Raw genomic sequence first — 21,076 nt, forward strand, 5'->3', positions numbered from 1 at the left:
AAAAAAGATGAGGGAAAAAGTGCCTTAACTGCTATGAAAAAAATATGTCGTCAGGAATTTGCTTCAAAGTAATACAGGTGAGAGGGGCTGGATGAGACTGTAGCTGGGGCAGGATTGGCTGGGGGTTGATGGTTGTTCTATTTGGGTGATGGGTACTTGGAAGGGGTGGAGGGTTCATTATACTATTCTGTTTATTTTTATGTGTGTACAAAATGATCCATAATAAAATATTTTAGATAAATAAATAGGGTTAGTTGATCAGGAGAACCTGGGGGTAGAAAGTGGGAGTTATGGGACCAATCCTGCCACAGATTCTGCAGTGGAAACTGAAAGAAAGCTTGAAGGATTGTCTTCTTGTCCATTGTTCCAGGGTTCATCCTGTAGGGCATCTGAGGAACTGTTGGTGGCCCTCACCCCAAACTACAGAGGCACTTCCGTTCTGGGGAGATCCTCTTTGCTCTGACTCCTTACCAGCTGGGCACAGATGTTCACTCCCTGCGTTAGGGAACTTGCACCAGGTCTTGGTTTCCGCTTGTGCAGTCCCTCAAGGAGTAGACATCAAGTACTGCGTCTTTTTCGTTTGCTGTCTGTGGAAACCTTTGTTTCCCTCCGTGGACTTGGCAAGACACTGGCTGTCTCTCTGAGGCTGAGATTTCTGCCATTCTCACACGAGTCCTCTGGGTTGCTGCTCTCTTTGCTGATCTTCTTTCTCTCATGCTGAGATGACAAGAGGTGCTCTTCAAACCCTGGCAGCAAGAGTGCCTTTCTGAGAAGAGCACGAGCTCGAAGCAGAGCATCCCTCAGAAATCAAAGACTTGACAGTTCCTGTGGGACTGTTTTCAACAGCCCGCTGCAGCAGTGACTGGGAGTGCCAAGGCCCTACACCACATGCTCTACAAAAACATTGTTTTGAGGGCAATTCTGGTTCATGAGCAGATCTAATTCAAGATCTGCTTATTGGATAGGTGTTTGGGAGACATATGAATGCTTTCATGGAAAAATATGTCTTCTGAACCACAAGCAAAACAAAAAGACAACCTATGGAATGGGAGGAAATATTCGCAAATGATGAGACTAACAAGGACTTAATTTCCAGAATATATAAACAGCTCATACAACTTAATAACTAAAAAAAATCCAATCCAAAAATGGGCAGAAGACCTAAATAAGCAATTCTTCAATGAAGACATACAAATGGCCAATAGGCACATGAAAAAATGCTCAATATCACTAATTATCAGAGAAATGCAAATCAAAACTACAATGAGGTATCATCTCACACCAGTCAGAATAGCCATCATTCAAAAGTCCACAAATAATCAATGCTAGAGAGGGTGTGGAGAAAAGGGAACCTTCCTACACTGTTGGTGGGAATGTAATTTGGTGCAGCCATTATGGAAAACAGTATAGAGATTACTCAAAAAACTAATAATAGACTTACTATATGATCCAGAAATCCCACTCCTGGGCACATATTCAGAGGAAACTCTAATTCAAAAAGATGCATGCACTCCAATGTTCATAGCAGCACTATTTACAATAGCCAAGACACAGAAACAACCTAAGTGTCCATCAACAGATGAATGGATAAAGAAGTTGTGATACACACACACACACACACACACACACACAGGACTACTACTCAGCCACGAACAAGAATAAAATAATGCCATTTACAGCAACATGGCTGGACCTGGAGATCATCATACTAAGTGAAGTAAGCCAGAAAGAGAACAAAAAATACCATATAATACCACTCACATGTGGAATCTTTGAAGAAAAAAGAAAGGACACAAATGAACTTATTTACAAAACAGAGACAGACTCACAGACCTAGAAAACAAATTTATGGTTACTGGGGGAAAGGGGTTTGAAAGGGATAAATTGGGAGTTCTAGATTTGCAGACACTAACTACTATAAATAAAATAAATAAACAACAATTTCATACTGTATAGCACAAGGAACTATATTCAATATCTTATAGTAACCCATAATGAAAAAGAGTATGAAAATGAATATATATTTGTATATATGTGACTGAAACATTATGTCATACACCAGAAATTGATACATTATAAACTGACTACACTATAATAAAAATAAATAAAAATTTTTTTAAAAGATGACTTCCTGAATCTGTCTAGGCTCTTGGTTTCAAACTATAGGAACCAATTCTGGCAGATGTAAGCAAGGTAAGAATTTATTAAAAGGATGTGTTGGTAGCGCAGATTCTCCAGGAAAACTAGACAAATACACTGACATAATGGTAGGACCAGGAGAAGTGAAGTTGCCAGGGCCACAGCTAAAACCCACTGCCCCTACCCCTAAACACTGAAAGCCACCACCACTGTTGCTCACTTGGTCCTCAGTGCTGCCACTGTTCCTGTTTCTTCACTAGCTCCAGATCCAGGTCCAAGCCAGGGGCACCCGACTGGCTGGGCCAGGGATCTACTCACGCCCACTCTACATCAAAAAAAGCATAAGAGATAAACAAGATTACACTGTATAGCACAGGGAAATATACACAAAATGTTATGATAAATCACAGAGAAAAAAATGTGACAATGAGTGTGTATATGTCCATGAATGATTGAAAAATTGTGCTGAACACTGGAATTTGACACAACACTGTAAAATGATTATGAATCAATAAAAATGTAAAAAAAAATTAAAAAAAAATATGAAAGCAGCCATGGATTATAAATGAATGAATAAAAAAAAAAGCATAAGAAAGGAGCATCTGGTCTTTTCTATCTCCCCCCTGGCTTCCACAGTGGGGTGTCATCACAATGAAGTGTCCATTTCACGTTGTTCCCCAATGATCCTGAACAGCTGAACCCATATGCCCCTCAGATGTAGAAGATCTGAACCCCAAATCAATGTGGAAGCCCCTGGGGGCTCTGCCAAAGAAGAGCTGCTGAAGGCAGGAAAGGCCTCCTTGTGAGGAAGAAATTAGGAGCAAGAATGAGAAAGCTGGAAGCTAGAACACTCCGTTACACCATACACAAAAATAAACTCAAAATGGATCAAAGACTTAAAACGTAAGACAAGATACAATAAACCTGCTAGAAGAAAATATAGGCAAAACATTATCTGACATACATCTCAAAAAATGTTCTCCTAGAACAGTCTATCCAAGTAATAGAAATAAAAGCAAGAATAAATAAACGGGACCTAATGAAACTTACAAGCTTCTGTACAGCAAAGGAAACCATAAGTAAAACAAAAAGACAACCTACAGAATGGGAGAAAATTTTTGCAAATGAAACTGACAAAGGCTTGATCTCCAGAATATATAAGCAGCTCATACTATTTAATAAGAAAAAAACAAACAACCCAATAATCCAAAAATGGGCAGAAGACATAAACAAGCAATTCTCCAAGAAAGAAATACAAATGTTCAATAGGCACATGAAAAAATGTTCAATATCACTAATTATCAGAGAAATGAAAATCAAACTATAATGAGTTTGATCAAACACCAGTCAGAATGGCCATCATTCAAAAGTCCACAAATGACAAATGCTGGAGAGGCTGTGGAGAAAAGGGGACCCTCCTACACTGCTGGTAGGAATGCAGTTTGGTACAGCCACTGTGGAAAACAGTATGGAGATTCCTCAAATGACTAGGAATAGACTTACCATACGACCCAGGAATCCCGCTCCTGGGCATATATCCAGAAGGAACCCTACTTCAAAATGACACCTGCACCCCAGTGTTCACAGCAGCACTATTTACAATAGCCAAGACATGGAAACAGCCTGAATGTCCATCAATAGATGACTGGATAAAGAAGATGTGGTATAGTTATACAATGGAATACTATTCAGCCACAAAAACCGACACCATAATGCCATTTGCAGCAACATGGATGTTCCTGGAGAATGTCATTCTAAGTGAAGTAAGCCAGAAAGAGAAAAAAAAAATACCATATGAGATCGCTCATATGTGGAATCTAAAAAACAAAACAAAACAAAACAAAACAAAGCAAAACATAAATACAGAACAGAAACAGACTCATAGACATAGAGTACAAACTTGTGGTTGCCAAGGGAGTGGGCAGTGGGAAGGGATAGACTGGGATTTCAAAATGTAGAATAGATAAACAAGATTATACTGTATAGCACAGGGAAATATATACAAAATCTTATGGTAGCTCACAGAGAAAAAAATATGACAATGAATTATATATACATTCATGTATAACTAAAAAATTGTGCTCTACACTGAAACTTGACACAACATTGTAAAATGATTATAAATCAATAAAAAATATTTTTAAAAAATTGAGAAAGCTGCTAAAAAATGTTATGCTTTGAAGATTCAATTTGCCTGTCTACAGCTCTGCCTTGTCTCTGCCTCACCTATGGACTTCTATCCTATGCACTTGATGTTTATTATTCGCTCATTTTTAATTTAAAAAAAAGATTCATTGAAAAGAAAATGATGAATGAAGAGAGCAAAGGGACGGTGTAGCCACCTGCCCTTTTTATCCCTTTACCAAAATAAAGAATAAAAGATATTTGCTGGCCCTGAAAAACTGTCCAAGAGCCTAATTCCACTGGAATTCGCCTTTCTGGGTTTGGGAAGAGGATCTCCAGCACGGCCAGAAAGCACCGTGGCAGCACTGGCTCTGGACAGCACACATCTGTCCTCTCTCTCCTCTGCTGTCTGCGCTGCAGTTCCCGAAGACACCGCCCTCTCACCATGACCGCCGGTACTGTAATGAGTCTGTGCTCACTCTGCGAGGGTGTCAAGGCTTGAATCAAGCCTGAACTCTTACTCTGAAATATCACAATTCTGTAATACATATAGTTACCAGATGGAATAATCTATGATTATATCTTGGACTACTTTAGAATTAAACCTACAGATTTGGAATAGTGAACAAACCTAACTGCCTGCTTCCAAATACATCTTCATCTATATCAATGATCAATGCCTTCCACGCCTGCATTTATAACTCTACTTGACCCCCTGCCCGACATGTGTAATTTGCCACGCAGAAAATCGCTTGGTGCTGCTCAAGGCTGCGATGGGGTGATCTCACTTCCCTTAATTGAGGGCACTTGTTTTCTCTTTGCCAATGAGGAGAGCAACTGGAAATCCTGCTGAATCCACAGTTCCTCTTACCGCCAAGCTGGAAGTTACAGATATTTGCTTTTTCAAACAGTGTTTTTTGGGGAAAAGTCAGGTGTCTGATAACGTAAAACATCATCCAAATGGACCCAGGCCTGTGCTAGTTGTAAACAAAACATCTGATCACACCTGAAAACCAGAAAGCTAGCAAAGACTAGTAGGGCAGGTCAAAAGGACCCAGGTGCTAACTTGAATAGTCTCCCACTGATCAGACTGGACACAATTTAAGTAATAGAATTAAGTAATAATAATGGCAAAAGACTGAAATTATTTATAATCCTTAAGTTATAATGATAGTAAAAAAAATCGCCATAACTTAGTCACATTTGGGGGAGGCTAGGGAACCAACTCATTATTTTAAAACTTGACAAAATTCTTTCAAAGGGAAAGAATTAAGCACTTATGCCATTTTCCCCATATAAATGATAATCAAACAGTAGATGAGGGTAATTTTCTCTTTATAGAAGTAGTACAGCTGAAAAATAAAGGATAATTAGTAGAATAAGAAAATGATCACTTTGCAACTTCTAAAGATAAATGAATCAAGGCAACAATCATCACTGGGCCTCACATCACAGAAAGACAGTCACACACCATGAGCCTCCGCATGCAGGAGCCCACCACTGTCTACAAAGCAGTCTTGCCAGAAAAAAAAAAAAGGATCAAGTTTCGTCCAGTTACCAACATGCAGGTCAGAGGAACATGTTAAATAACACCTTAGAGATGCAATCAATAAAACCCAAACCTTGGGAAACTCCTTAGGACAAGCAATGCTGTTTCTTCAACAGTAACAAAAATTGGAAGAAGAAAAGGAATGAAGGGGGACCTACAAATCAAAACAGACTTGAGAAATTATAAAGCAACTGCAGTGTGTGAAACTTGTTTGGATCCTGAACCAAAAAGTACCACTAAAAAAAAAAAAGAAAAAATCTTAAGAAAATTTGAACACTGGATGTTTGATACTACTAAGAAATTATTAATTTTTACATGTGATAATGGGACTGTTAATTTTATTTACAATTTCTTATGCTGTAGAGATATATACACTCGTTCCTCAATATCCGCGGGGGATTGGTTCCAGGATCCCCTCCTTCCCAAGGATACCACAGTTGACAATGCTTAAGATCTTTGTATCGCACATGAAAAAATGTTCAATATCACTAATTATCAGAGAAATGCAAATCAAAACTACAATGAGGTATCACCTCACACCAGTCAGAATGGCCTTCATTCAAAAATCCAAAAATGACAAATGCTGGAGAGGCTGTGGAGAAAGGGGAACCCTCCTACACTGCTGGTGGGAATGCAGCTTGGTGCAGCCACTATGGAAAACAGTGTGGAGATTCCTCAGAAGACTAGGAATAGACTTACCATATGACCCAGGAATCCCACTCCTGGGCTTGTACCCAGAAGGAAATCTACTTCAGGATGACACCTGCACCCCAATGTTCATAGCAGCACTATTTACAATAGCCAAAACATGGAAACAACCTAAATGTCCATCAACAGGTGACTGGATAAAGAAGATGTGGTATATTTATAGAATGGAATACTACTCAGCCATAAAAACCAACAACATAATGCCATTTGCAGCAACATGGATGCTCCTAGAGAATGTCATTCTAAGTGAAGTAAGCCAGAAAGAGAAAGAAAAATACCATATGAGATCGCTCATATGTGGAATCTAAAAAACAAAAACAAACAAACAAACAAAAACAAAGCATAAATGCAGGACAGAAATAGACTCATGGACAGAGAATACAGACTTGTGGTTACCGGGGGCGGGGGGGGGGGGAAGAGGGTGGGAAGGGATAGACTGGGATTTCAAAATTGTAGAATAGATAAACAAGATTACACTGTATAGCACAGGGAAATATACACAAAATGTTATGATTGTGAAAAAAAGATTAAACTGGAAAAAAAAAATAAACTTTGTGTTCCAAAAAAAAAAAAAAAAGATCTTTGTATCAAACGGTATAGTATTTGCATATAACCTACGCACATCCTCCTGTATTCTTTAAATCATCTCTAGATTACTCATAATACAATGTAAATGTTATGCAAATAGCTATAAATACTTTGTGGAATTTTTTTGGAATATTTTCCATCCACTGTTGGTTGAATCCATGAATGTGGAATCTGCAGATATGGAGGGCCGACTGCACTGAACTCTTTACAGATGAAATGACATTAAATTTGCTTTAGTATAACCTAGGGGAAGTGGAGGGAGGGTAAATAAGATTGACCAGATTTTGATAATTATTAAAACCAGGTGCTGTACAGTAAACCAAGCTGGTTGACCTATTCTCTCTGCTTTTACATATTTCTAAATTCCCATGATACAAAAACATTTTTTAGACTGCAACTGATCAAAACAATTACATATGTAAAAAATGCTATCAATTGATAATAAGAAACTCATACAAAGAAAAAGCCAAAAACAGCACAAAATTAAAATGTAACCTCAAAATTACATATACATACACACAAAATCTTTTTTTGTCACCATTGCAGAAGCCTTTCCTATATGAAATCTTCAAAGAGCCTTAGTTAATGAAGGGTATCTTTTAAGAATTTCTAGCCAACCAATATGGAAGGAAAAACAGAACTGGATCATTTTGCAGCCCTAAAGAAAGTCAAGCAATGATCATCAGTAGGTGCTGTAATCATTGAAAGAAAGGTTTGTGGGCAATCTGACCACAGCATTTCTCCACAGAGTACCTGCTGGTCATGAGCAGAGAAACTCAGTGTTATAACGGAGGGTCAGACTGATAAACCCTGGCAGCATCCGAGCGGGGCAACCTTTGGGGATGGGAGCACAGTGGGAAGTACACAGTTCTTCCAAAATGTGTTCTTGCCAAAACTTTTGAAATTCAGTCCAATCAAGCCTTTAGATCTAATTTCCAGTTTACAGGAAATACAGAAATTAGGAACAAGTTAAATGACATCATGAGGAAACAAATAGCCAAATCCAGATTTTTACAGGACAAGTCAAAGGCATGAAAAGGGTTGGGGATCAGGGGTAGGAAGAGGTAACTGTTCTTTATTAAAATAAATATGAAATGGAATAAACAAAATACACGATAAAATAAAACCTCCCTTTGCACCTGGGGTCTCTGGGAAGCAGATTCTGAGACAGAATGTAGAATGGATACTTACTAAGGAGTGTCCTTGGACCGCCTGTGATACAGAGGGGGACAGAAGAAGGCAGAGGGAGAAGCTGAGCTGCACTGCAGACCCAAAGAGAGCCCCTGCTGGAACTAGAGGGCCCTTCTGTGTTGTCCCAAAATGGTCAGGCAATTTATCCCCCTTCATTAATCCATCAACTGGATATAGGCAGCCCAGAGGAGAGCTTAGCCTTGCATGAGACAGCTCTCTACAGCTGAGACAACCCTTGCAGGGTGAACATCTGAAGGCTGCCTGCCCACACCGCACGTCCTTCACTGAGAGGGGATCTGCACGGCACGCCTCCATGTCCATCTCGGCCACTCCTGGTACTGCCAGGATCCACAAGTTGACATATGTTTTGAAAGTAGCTCCTCTGGGATTCCAATGGAACACTCTTCCTGCAGGAAACCATAGCCTCCACTGCTGTACTAGCCTCAGGACCACAGACACTCATCTTCACCCTCCTCTACTGGCCATTTTATATTCCACTCCCCCTCAGCCTGCATTTCCACGGACCTCAGTGGCTTGCCTGAATGGTAAACAGTGAGACCAGGACCCTCATGCCTGATAGGTCTGAGCTACCACGCTTGCCCCTTTACCATCAAAAGTGGAAAAGGTGTACCAAGAGCCACCCCAGTGAACCACCTGGGTGGCCGATACATCCATCACATTCTATTGGCCATCTCACCAGTCTCTGCATGTCAGGCTTCCCTGGCCACCCACTCTGACCCTGCTATTGATTGCAACAGCAATAACTGCACCCATAAAAATTCAAGATTTTGGAGGTTATCAGTCTAAATGTCTTCATCCTGGTAGTCAGGGTCCCATTCTTCCCTAAACAGAGCCCTGACTTTGACCTAGCGGTCTTCCCTTGGTCAGGAGATCTCATCTTTGGAACTCAATGAATAATGGATGATTATGTGTTGGGCCTGGTCCACAGTGCTCTCCACCTTCCAGCCCTAGGAGCTGAGAGTTCTCCTTGTGCTGATGAAGGCGGCCTTTATACTCCTGCACCAATCAGTTGTTGGATGTGGGCTGCCCTGGGAAGGGGCATGACTTAGCGAGGTGGCTCTCTACACTTGAGGTAACCCTAAGGGGCCGACAGCTAAAGCTATCTGCCGGCAGCCAGGACAGCAAGTCCACTGAGAGAGGATCTGGGGGTGCATCTTACTGTCCCCAACAATCCTCTTCCCTTAAGCCTGTTTGGTTTTCCCCCAGTTGTACATATGCAGTAAAGAAATATTCTGGACATTATTGTTTATATTTTAAATAATTTGTCATTTCAGGCGCACAAACTCATATTACAAATATATACATAAGAAGTCTCATTACAAAAATGTCACTTTTTTCAGCAATTTACTTTTCATTTACATTTTAAAATTTTAAAAAATTCAAAAGGAATTGGACATAACATAATGTATAATATAATCAATAATATAATTAATATATTGTCTAATATACAATACGATGAGTGCACATGCATGTTTATGATGGTTGCCACATGCTGGGCATACTGAGTGCCCAGCTAATGTGCGAGAACAGATTTATTCACTGGATGTTTTTATCAGCGTTTCTGGGATCTCATCTCATTTCAGATACTCGACCATTTAAAAATTGTCCTAAAAGGGCTGCTTCAGAGGACGCATCAATATCATCCCAACCTGACAGCTTCAGAGAACTAACACTGTCCTTTTAATATAAAGCAATCACTGAATTCAACAGATGTGCAAAGCTTGCTCTCTGATGGAGACTTGTAAGATACTTGCAGTGCATGACAAATCGCCCACACAATCTGTCTGAAGCCTAACCTTACAGGCTGACAGCAAAGTGTTTCCCTTGAGAGTGTAGCCTCCACTTACCCGGAACAATGCAGCTTCCTCTGAGTGGAGGAGGAAGAAGGCAGCTGGCAGTGGGCAGCCATTCTAGACACATCAGCAGCTTAAGTGCAGCCCACAGAGTGGAGGAGGTTAAAGCTGGGCCTGTGTCCACCTCTGATTCAGTCGTCTCTAGCCCTGGAGAACGCACACATTCTGTGGAGCATTAACATGGCTGAGTTAGATCGTGGTGGGGTTCTAGGTGTGCTGTGCTATTTTCAGAGAACATGGGAGTCTATTTACTTTAGGTAGTCATGGTGAGCAATTGGTTAAGTGTAAGTCACTGTCTTGGTGCTTCTTGACTTTGGTACCCTCCCCTCCTGCAACCCATTGGTCTGCTTAGGTGACTGTCTTGTGCTGATCACATTGCTTGTCTGTGTATTGCTTCACCCTCTTACTGACATATACACGGATGGCAACCATCTTGTATCCAGACTTCCTTCTCACAACATTCTAACCTCATCTTCCCAGCACACTTGACTCTTTCTTGCTACCTCTTGCATAAGGGAAAATGCTGTCCGCAGTGTCCCCAACTTTTCTGCACCTCTGCCACCTGTTCTTCCTCTCAAGGACCTCATAAATGATTGCCAATTTCCTTTTGTCCAAACGAAGGGATTGGGTTAAAATTATCTCTAAGGTTCCTTTTAGCTCCAAAGCTCTGTGATGCTACAATGTTAAATCGTTCTTTTGCCCTGACACTCTCATTATCCGAAGCTGTTACTTTCTTAGCTGACGGTATACTTCATAGCTGGGGATACAGCATACTTCCATAATTCAAGCACAATATTTATAATAAGAGTCATTTTGCAGATACAAAATATGTGATTAGAAGATTGTAGGGTAAATGGGGTACAATCTGATGATTTTAATGTATCATACAGCATTTTACAATATTGCTACACAATATAATGTGTATTTTATGAGTTCTTGACAGCATTTTTAAAAATCCTCTGACACTGCTTTTCAGGTTGTTTAAGATGTTCATTAACTCTCTACTACTTCAGAATAATCTTTACTAAGTGAAACATCTGCCCTCAAATCAGACTATTCTTATCCAAATGATGTGCTTCTGTAGCATGTTAATAGGTGCTCCATATAAAAGGATTTTATAATCAAATAAACGTTGAGAAAGGCTGGGTTAAACACAGTTAAACAGATTTCTACTGCAGGACTTCTCAGAGCCTTTTATGTACTTTGAAAGGAATCCTTTTCTAAACTTTTTTTCACTAAAAATACTATTTAAAATCTAGTGAAGTACTATTTAATGGAATACACTTTAGGAAAAGCTGCCCTATTCTTACCTGAGACATAATTTATGTTCTAACCTAGAATGGTATTAAAACTAATAAAAGAGAAAAAGGATAGCTTTTGAGATTTTTCCCTCTGCCTTTTGTTGCCTGATCTGAAGTAGAAAGAGTCCCATCCTGATCATGCCTCTGGTTGCTTCTTCCCAAGTGCTGCTCTTTTACTAAAGCTGTGGGAACGAAATGTATGGGCAGAGGTAGGGACATGGGGAAGAAAAGAAGGAGTAAGTAAATATGAGAAAATGCTTCCACAAAGTTCCTTTGATGCTAAAAGTGATGTTGAAGACTAGGCTAGTATCGTAAATAAATACTTTTTATTTATAGAAGAATTTATAAGTCTTTTCCCCCTCTTAGAGCTTAGCTTATTACTGAAAATGATAATAAAATGATTTTAAAGATTACTAAGTGGATTTTGAACGATCGATGAACGTCCTTTAAAAAAAAAAAAACAGCTGGATGTCCTATAAGTTTTTACAGGATGTAATTTACTTAAGCTTTCCTTTCATGTGCTGCTTCTTTCAGCATTTCCACATGCCCTCCTACAGCCTTACTGCCAGACAAAAGCTGATGCTCTGCAACTCTCACCCCACACCTCTTCTGAAATTCCAGAGGCAACTTAACTTACTTTAGAAAGAGCTCTTAAAGACTCCCAACATCCAACTGGCTCTGAACCCATATTTTCCTTCACAATTAGTACTCATTTTTTCATTTATCCAACAAACAAGATAGAAAGACAATTTGGAAATGATACTTGCCCTCAAGGAGCTTAGAATCTAGCCAGACAAGCCTAACTAGGGACTAGAGGGTACATAAAGGGGGTTACCAAGTGGGCTTCTTAAGGGAGGTGAAACTTGGGCTGAATCCTTCAGGGTTTGCTTAGTAGACCAAGTAAAGCAAATGCATTCACAAGAGAGGGCATAGCCTGAGAAATCTCACAGAAACTATAACATCCTGACACTATTCGGGAAGAGCAACTTGTTCCGATGACTGGGGCACAGAGCAAGGCAGAGCTGTTGAGACGGGAAGGTGGAGTCACATCATGCAAGGGTTCAACTCCATCCTATAAACTACAGGGAGTCATCCAAGAGTGTAAAGCATGGGGAGACAAAACAAGTTTTCCGTGCAGAACAATTCAAGCAGTACTGTGTGGAGAACAGATCTGAGGGCACCACACTGCAGAGACAGGAAGAACAAGGGAGGGTGTGAGGCTCCAGGAGCAGGATGGCGAGGGCCTGATTCACAGCAGCAGTAATGGGGCTGGAGATGGGATAAACACAAGGAAAAGCAAGGAGGCAGAACAGATGGAACCCATTCTCTGTTTTGATATGCATGTGGAGGGAGGTCTGAGGTTTCCAGCTTTGCTGACAGGGAAGACGGTAGTCTCTTTCACCAAGTTAAGGAACCCAGGAAGAACAGTCAGCGTTGCAGGGGCAGGTGGCAGGGGAAGGATATGAGAAATTAACTTCTCTTCTTCTGAGTGTAAAGGGCCTGTGAGACATCCAGGTGGAAGTAACAAGAGAGGAACTGGATACGTGGAACTGAAGCTTAAAAGAGGTCTGGGCTGGAAATAGTGATTCTAGGATCGCTGTGAAGCTGGGTGGTTGGGTGAGGGTTCTACCCCACTGACAGGATCTATTCTGATTATAATGCTATGAAGTTAGAAATAAATAACAAAAATAATTTCTAAATATTTAGACATTAAAGTTGTTTTCAAATAGTTCAGAAAAATCCACGGGTCAAAGATGGTATCACAGGAGAAATTAGAACTGGAAGATAATGAAAACACTGTGTATCAAAAATTATGGTATAATGCTAAAACAATATTTGGAGAGAAATTTTATAGTATTAAATGAATATATCAGAGAAGAAGAAAGATTAAAACTCACTGAGCTAAGAATCCAAATCAATAAGTTAGGGAAAAAATTAACAAAAAAGAAAGAACAAAAGCTTTAACTCAAGGAAAACAGAAGAAAATAAAAAGCATCAGAACAAAATTAGTGAGATACAAATAAATAATAAAAACAATCAAAGAAATCAAAAGCCAGATCATTCAAAAGACTAATAAAGTAAATAAATTTCTTGTAAGATGGGTAAGAAAAGAATCCTAGCACAAATAAAATATTAGGAATGGATAAATATCAGGTATGTCGAAAAATTATATCTAAGTAACAGTGATTTGAAAATAAGAACTTTAACAAAATAACACTGAAAAATTCAACAAAACAGATAATTTCCCAGAAAAAACCCACTATGAAAAAGACTAAAAAAAAAAATCAACATACCTAGAAAAATTACATAATTTACATAGATACATACACAAATATTATCCATAAATTTCACCAACAGTCAATTAGACAAAGTAATTTTTAAAGATATATTGCAATAGCAACAGAGCATTTAAGATATCTAGGAATAAATCTAATAAAGGATGTACAAGGGAGAGTTATAAAACTTTAATAAAGGATTTAAAGAAAAACTATACAACATACACCCTGTTCACAAAAAAGAAGACTTCAAACTAAAGATGATTATTCTCCCCAAGTTATTCTATAAAATCAATGTACTTCTAATCAACACCCTAAAAGAGCATTTCACATAATCTGGTGATCTTGAAATCCAGGTAGAAGAGTAAAGAACAAAGAATAGCCAAGAAAATTTAAATAATAAAGGTAGATTCACCCTATAGGAAAGATTATTACAAAACTATAACATTTCAATCAGTGCAAGTAAAGACAAATGAAAAGAAACAAAACCTAGAAACAGACCCACATAAACAAGAAAATCCAACCTGAGGCTACAAATCAACAGGAACAGGATGGACTACTCAATAAATGCGGCTAAGACCATGGGCTACAAAATTAGATTCCTTCCTCATCGCATAGATGGGCTAAAGGCCCGTAAGGAAAAACAAGACTAGAACTTTAAGATGCAAACATAGGATACATTTATGGCATCAGGACAAGGAAAAGTTTCTTAAATGTTAAGGCAAACAATCCATAAAGGAAGACACTGTTAGATGACTACATTATATTTAAAATTTTATGACCAAAAATTACCATAAACAATGTGAAAAGATAAGCCAAAGAATAGAAAAAGATGTTTGTTCCACAAAGTATTAACGTCCAGGATACGTACAGAACATCTACAAACTGCTAAGAAAGATATAAACAATGAATTTAAAAAAAGGCACAGGAGACGAACAGGAAACGCACAAGAGGACGTCCAAATACACAATAAAAGTAAGACAATAGGCTCAACTTCACCTGAGCTAAGGGACATACAAATTTAAAATATAATAATAAAATACCGTCTCAATCCATCAGATTGGTAAAAATCAATAAAAATCTTCTATCAGGGGTGTTGGAATAGGTGTGGAGACAAAGAAATTCTTCCATATGGAATATGAATTGGCATAAATATTTGTGGAAGAATTTGGCAACACCCAGCAAAGCTGAAGCTGTGACTACCTTGTGACCAGCAATCTGCTCATCAGGAATCTCAGTTAAGAGAAAACATGAGCTCTCATGGATTTGAAGGTGTCTATCATATGAGAACAAAAGGAAACAAACTATTAATTGGGTAAATGGACAAATAAACTGGTTCATTCAAATATGTGAACACAAAGACCTGTTAAAATAAATGACTTACACCTACCTACATATTTCAGCATGGAAAAATCTCAAGTACATAATTTTGAGTTTGAAAAAAAAAAAGTAAGTTGCAGAAAAATGTGTTCAATATGATGCCACTTATTTAAAACTTTAAAACCTGTAGGACAATGCTGTATGTTGTTTTTTGAGATATACAGATATAGAAAGCACACCACGTCGGGGAATAATACTGCCTACATCAGATGCTGTCGAGGCCCACTCACTTTCCCTCCAAGCTCACTACTCTCGAACCCTTCAGCTTCTTAGTGCAAACACCTTTCACTCTACCTGAGGCTGGGGGGAGACTGCTCAGCCTCTCACAGGGCAGGCCTGAATGCCCAGGAACCTTCAACCAATGACAAGGGAGTTGGAGGGTAAACACCCCAGCTTCCTCAGCCCTCAGATAGCAGCTCTGAGGCTTGTCTACACAGGCCCCCAAAGCCCCTTATGGGATTGAGCCTCAGTTGCTCATCAACACACTACATTGGCCTATTTTCCTTCCCAACATCACTTCCCACTTCACTACCGGTGCTTCCTGGGATCAATTCTCAAATAAACTACTTGCACTTGACTCCTTGCCTCCGGATCTGCTTCCAGAGGATCTCGTACTAAGATGTTTATCACCCTCAGGAGAGGGAACACCTCTGCAGAAGGAAGACGGCGGGAAGAGATCAGGGTACATTTTCATAGAATCCACCATGTTTTACTTATTTAAAAAATCTGAAGCAAATATTAGCAAAATGTTAGGGTAGTAGATTTATAAGTCTTATTTTTTTTTTGTATACTTTCTGGGCTTTGAATGTTTCATAATTAAGAATAAAAAAAATTCACAATAAAGTAAATCCTGGCTAAATCTATGGTAGGCCCTTAGAACACTAGTTCTGCATTTAATTAGACTCTGCCAGGGACATTTCTAGGGAGTCTGAGGCCCCAGGCAACTATTTTTTCATTTTGACTTAAAAATGTATTATAAAACTCATGGGCCCATGGGAAACAAAGTGATTTATCAATGAAGATTTAAAACAACAGGTAGAGAAGAGCTGTTTATATATTGTTATTGTCCATCAGGGCATGGGAAGATTCAATTCATCAGTGTCAGGGACTATCGCTTTGCAGTCTTTATTGTTAATTGCACTGTACCTAGATAATTTTGTCTCTCATGCATGAAGAAAGGTAGCAGTGATGTTATTACTCACAATGTATGGCTCGTGAGAACCTGCTTGTGGTTCACAGTTCTCTAATACTATTTATTTAATTTTGGTTACAGCAACACTCAGAAACCCATCAGTTCAAGGAATGTCCATCCCCTGGCCAGCATGGTTCAAGACAGACCCGGGAAAGTATGGCATCACCACATCCATCTGAGGTGAGAGACAGCTGGAAGGGCCCTCTGGTATTAGGGAATAACAGTCTCAAAAACCCCTGGAGATATAGTGAGTCACCCGAAGCACTGCCTGACACATGGCATAGAGCCAGGGGAAGGTGTGAGGTGCCCACCCTGGGGGCCAGCACTGGGGTCACAAAGAATGAAGGATGCTGCCACCTTCCCTGCTGCCTTCAGGTGCCAGGCCAGAGGTAGTACCATGGTTGAGGCCAACTCACACCAGCACAAGTCCAGAGGGTCCGCAGTAGACCACCAGTAATCCAGAACCCAAAACTTACCCTCACTCAGTGCCCCAAATCAGCCCCTCATTGGCACCATTCTGGCACCCAATCCCACAGAATCCAGTGAAAGAAATGCTGCACTAACCAGCAGGAGCACCTGCTTGCCAGGACACCCTTGTGGAACCAGAGATGAACCACAGGCCCCACAGGCACAGGGCCCAGAGCTCCTCAGGGCAACAGAAAGATAGAGGGTCAGAGAGAAACAGAGGCCCACGAAAGTCCTGGTCCTGGCTCATGGCAGCCCTGCCAGGACAGCACTGCCAGCCCACTGGCCTCAGACACCACAGGGAGACTCGGAAATTTTTGAGGAAGGCCCCCAAATCCAAGGCCCCCTAGGTGCAGGGCACAGGGCAGAGAGCCATTTATCCCTGTTCAAGGGTAGCACAGTAACTCGCCTCACAGATCTGTACTTCTTTCATGCATATCCATTTCTTTAAACAGAAGGATTATATCACAAACTTTTCTGTGTCATTTACAGACTCCAGCACCATGCAGGATTCGTACCTGTAGCCCAGTGGGTAACTGCAGACCCAGGGACCGGTCTAACTCTTTCCCCGGAAGCAGAGTCAGAGAAATGCTGGCTTAGGGGTGACATTTGTGGAAACACAGCACTAGAAGCTGATGTGGTTTCTCCTTTGCGTGAACTCTCTGGTCTGGTGTGCAGTCATCAAACAGCCTCTTGTATGACAACAGGGATTCCTGCTGTTCCATCCATATGCTTCTCCACTAACGTTCTGAAATATCTCTTTTGCAACACCAAAGAATATGGATGTTACCTCATAGCCTAGGATCTTTCTAATATTCTCAAAAATCATTTTCTGTATCTATGTACAAATAGTACATCTCATCATCCTTCCTCAATGTGTGTGCCTTTGTGTGTCTGTATTTCTCCCACTAGCCTTCATGGGAAAACACTGGAGCAATTAACTCTTCTACCCAGGCTTCTAATTCTCTCTCTCACCTACTCTCAATCTTCTGCCCAATTTAGCCTTTCCCTCCCATTTTGCCATTTCACAGTGAAACACGTTTCCACTTTTGAGTGTCATTTCATTACACTTCCAAAGCCACCATTCTGCATCCCCAAATTAACTCTTGTCTGGTGGGAAGTGTAAATGGCTTATCAACGCATAATGTACTGCGTCAGAAAAAAAAATTCCTCACTGTAATGTATATTTCCTCCTTGTTGTGCTTCGGGGCGTCAATTAATGTCAGAAGCCTGACAATCTCCTGAACACATCCCTTTGAGGACAGAGGCTGGTGTGACATTGTCTGACATGTGGGCAATGTTTTCTACACATGGCTCACTCCTCTTGCCCTTGATTTCCATGACATTCTTATACTTGCTTCCTCGTTCCCCTCTCCTTCTGGGGACAAAGAGGGTAACAGGAGTAGCTTCTTCACAGACTATAAACCCCATGGTATGTCTTTCTCTCTTTCTTTCTCTCTCTCTCCTTTTCCCATAAGAAACTTACTCAGATTTGAAAAACAGTAAAACAATACTATTTCAAGCCTTTCTCCTACATTCTCACAGCTACACAATGGTTAGGTTTTTAAAGAAAGCCTTCTACCACTAAGCTTCACAATGACAACTTGAGAATTAGAGGCCAAGATTTTCTTAGTTCTTGTTCTGGTTTTGTGTTTTTTAACAGAGACTCTATGGAACAAAAGGACTTCTATTTTCAAAGGAAATACATGGGATGCCCTCCAAGAACAGAAACTGAGACGAGGCAGACCCACCCTGAGCCAGTTAGATGGGGTAGGGTTGACCCCTAGGGAAATAAGCTTGCTTCACTTTGCTGTATGCAGAGACAGAAACTGTGCCAGGGTGGAAACTGAGAGAGGGGTTCAGAGATGAGTTACAGGGAAATCATATAACCTAGCTTCATACGGGACCACAGGCAGCATTTCTTGTTCTAAAGGCCCCACTGGCCGCTGGCATTCCAGAAAGCCCTTGGAGAGAGCCCCCTGCATGCAGGTACTCGAGTACTCTGCCCTCATGCCTGTATCTTCTCTTTTTCTTTCTATTTGGAATGTCAGTGGTAACTTCAGTCACAAAAGCAAAACTGATGCCCAGTGGGAAAATCTAACATAGCCTTTCAGAACACAGAATTGTTTCTTCACAGCGCGGCCCTACACATCTAGAGATAGATGGAAAACACAAACCCGTCAAAAAGAAACCAAAGGGAAACGCCACTATAAATAAATGGAGAGATTTTTCTTGCATCCCTACAGAGTTTGTGTGAGGGAAAAAAATTGCTTGTTTATAGGAATTTGACCTTAAAACCTCACAGAAAAGAAAGATGCAATTTGAAGGAAATGCCTTTTTCTTAGATTTTTAATGTCAGTTTTGTAAATGGGTCAAGCCAAAGTGAGCTAAGAGATCAGTAAATTCATTTTTTTTTTCCCCTCCTGGGAATCAGCTTAGTCCCACTATTCTTTCTCATGCTAGGGTCTTACCCTAGATAAAAACATTGTTGCTCTTAAGATAAACTTGGGGGAGAAAGAGGATGGGGACCTAAAAGAATTAGAGTGTTAAAACTTCAAAGCCATTTGCTTTTTCTAGTTAACATTTAAAGGATACTCTGGAACAACCCTTCCAAAACCAAATCAGGAGACACCCAAGGCAGCAAAAGATATCCTCATTGACAGTCCAAAGAAAACCCAAGAAAAATCTACGTGGTGACATACTGCTCCGGTGTCTTCACCTTTAAGCCCCAGTTAAACACTCCTGTCTATGAAATGGCAATTTTGTAAGACAGAAACATTATCTGCTTTCCCTAAATTAATAAATCCAAGAAGAGATCTCAAAAGTTTTATCAGGGCAGTATTTTTACAAATATAATAGCCCCTGGGATCCCAGGTCTGACAATGCCCAACATTATCCTGGAACATGCTTCCACTTTTATATTCCACAGCACTCAGATACCTGGAGTGCATCTACGTAAATCGGTGGTTGGAAAAAAAGAATTCTAATAACAGTAACAACTGCATCCTATTCGGTGATTGAAAACTGCAACTACGTTTTCCAATCTGCTTGCAATGACAGAGTGTCATCATGTGGAATGAAAACCCGTGGATTATAGCCCCTGTGCCCATATGCTTATGAGACCCTGTTTGCATCAAACCTAAAGATGACTTGATTTTTAACCTGCCTTGTGAGCTGAAAGACACGATGGATTTATTCAAGGAGAGTTCTGTAGAGGTGAAGCAGGTGATCCACGGAGACGCTACCATAACTTTTCCCCAACTGCCTTTCATTAAGCATGTTCCATCTCATGAACCATGAATCATTTCATTTTTAAGTACTCTTTTATTTCCTTTAAATTTATCTAAAACTTTATTAGATTCAACGGGCACCGTCCTGACAGACAGCCCGCATTCCTTTTAAAGCTTCCCAGCGGAGAAGCATAAAACATTTAAAATCTATATTTGATCTGACAACAGCAGCACAGTGTTTGAATTAGAAACAGATTAGACATAATTGAAGATAAAGAGGACGCAAGCACCACTCCCATTTTGGTGAAGTGGGCTTTAAATTATCAGATTCATCCAGAATACATTACCGAGAAACATTGAATTGTTATCTTTAGACAGCCTTTTCTAAGAGTTTACAATTTCTCAGTTCAGTGAAGCTTACCACCAGCTTGTTACCAGAACAAAAAACGAAAAATCATTCGGTTCAGAGCACAGAACTGATCTCACCTCAAAAAGTACACATTTCCTTCTGATAACAGACACTTCATGGACAGCCGAGGGGTTACTTCGTGCACAATCTTTGCAGGTCCTTCCACCACCTCCTAGGTAATTCCTGAGGCGGCTACAAACTGGCATTGTTTACCGACAGGGCTCTGGGCCAAGCGCGCCTCCATCTTCAATTAAACGTCCCACCGGCCGCTCACCCACAAAGTCACGCGTGCGCGTGCGCGTGCGCGTGTGCATGTGTGCTGCGTGCGCGTGCCCGTGCGAGCAGCTCTGTGCCCGTGTGCGCGCGCGCGGACACATACACGGTTAACTTTGCGAGAGTCCTTCAACCGGTCCCGTTAGTAATGGAGATAAGCTCGTTACGCAAAAAAAAATTTTACTACATTTAATTAATGAAAGTCACATAAATTAAGTTTGGGGACAATAGCACGCTATGTTTGAGGGGTTCTGTTTGTTTTTACAAGCAAAATCAGACTTTGGAACACAAATTAGACTAACGAAACCAGAAAAATAATTCCATTAAGAAGGGAATAACAGAGCATGAACCTGTCTAGGTTACTTTCTTCTCATTCA

At 40.3% G+C, this 21,076-nt stretch overlaps 1 long non-coding RNA gene across 1 annotated transcript in view; it reads right to left on the reverse strand.

The window, feature by feature from the left end:
* Positions 1-20,669, reverse strand: part of LOC140696397 (uncharacterized) — an 82,260-nt gene extending 61,591 nt beyond the window's left edge. Inside the window, exons 1-2 of the long non-coding RNA XR_012072669.1 lie at positions 20,504-20,669; positions 10,168-10,338 (exon numbers count right to left, since the gene is read on the reverse strand). This is a non-coding gene — a long non-coding RNA (uncharacterized lncRNA). The remainder of the gene's footprint in view (positions 1-10,167; positions 10,339-20,503) is intronic.
* Positions 20,670-21,076: the final 407 nt, after the last annotated feature.

The sequence above is a fragment of the Vicugna pacos genome, chromosome 5, assembly GCF_048564905.1.
Source record: "Vicugna pacos chromosome 5, VicPac4, whole genome shotgun sequence".
Taxonomy (NCBI): Eukaryota; Metazoa; Chordata; class Mammalia; order Artiodactyla; family Camelidae; genus Vicugna; species Vicugna pacos.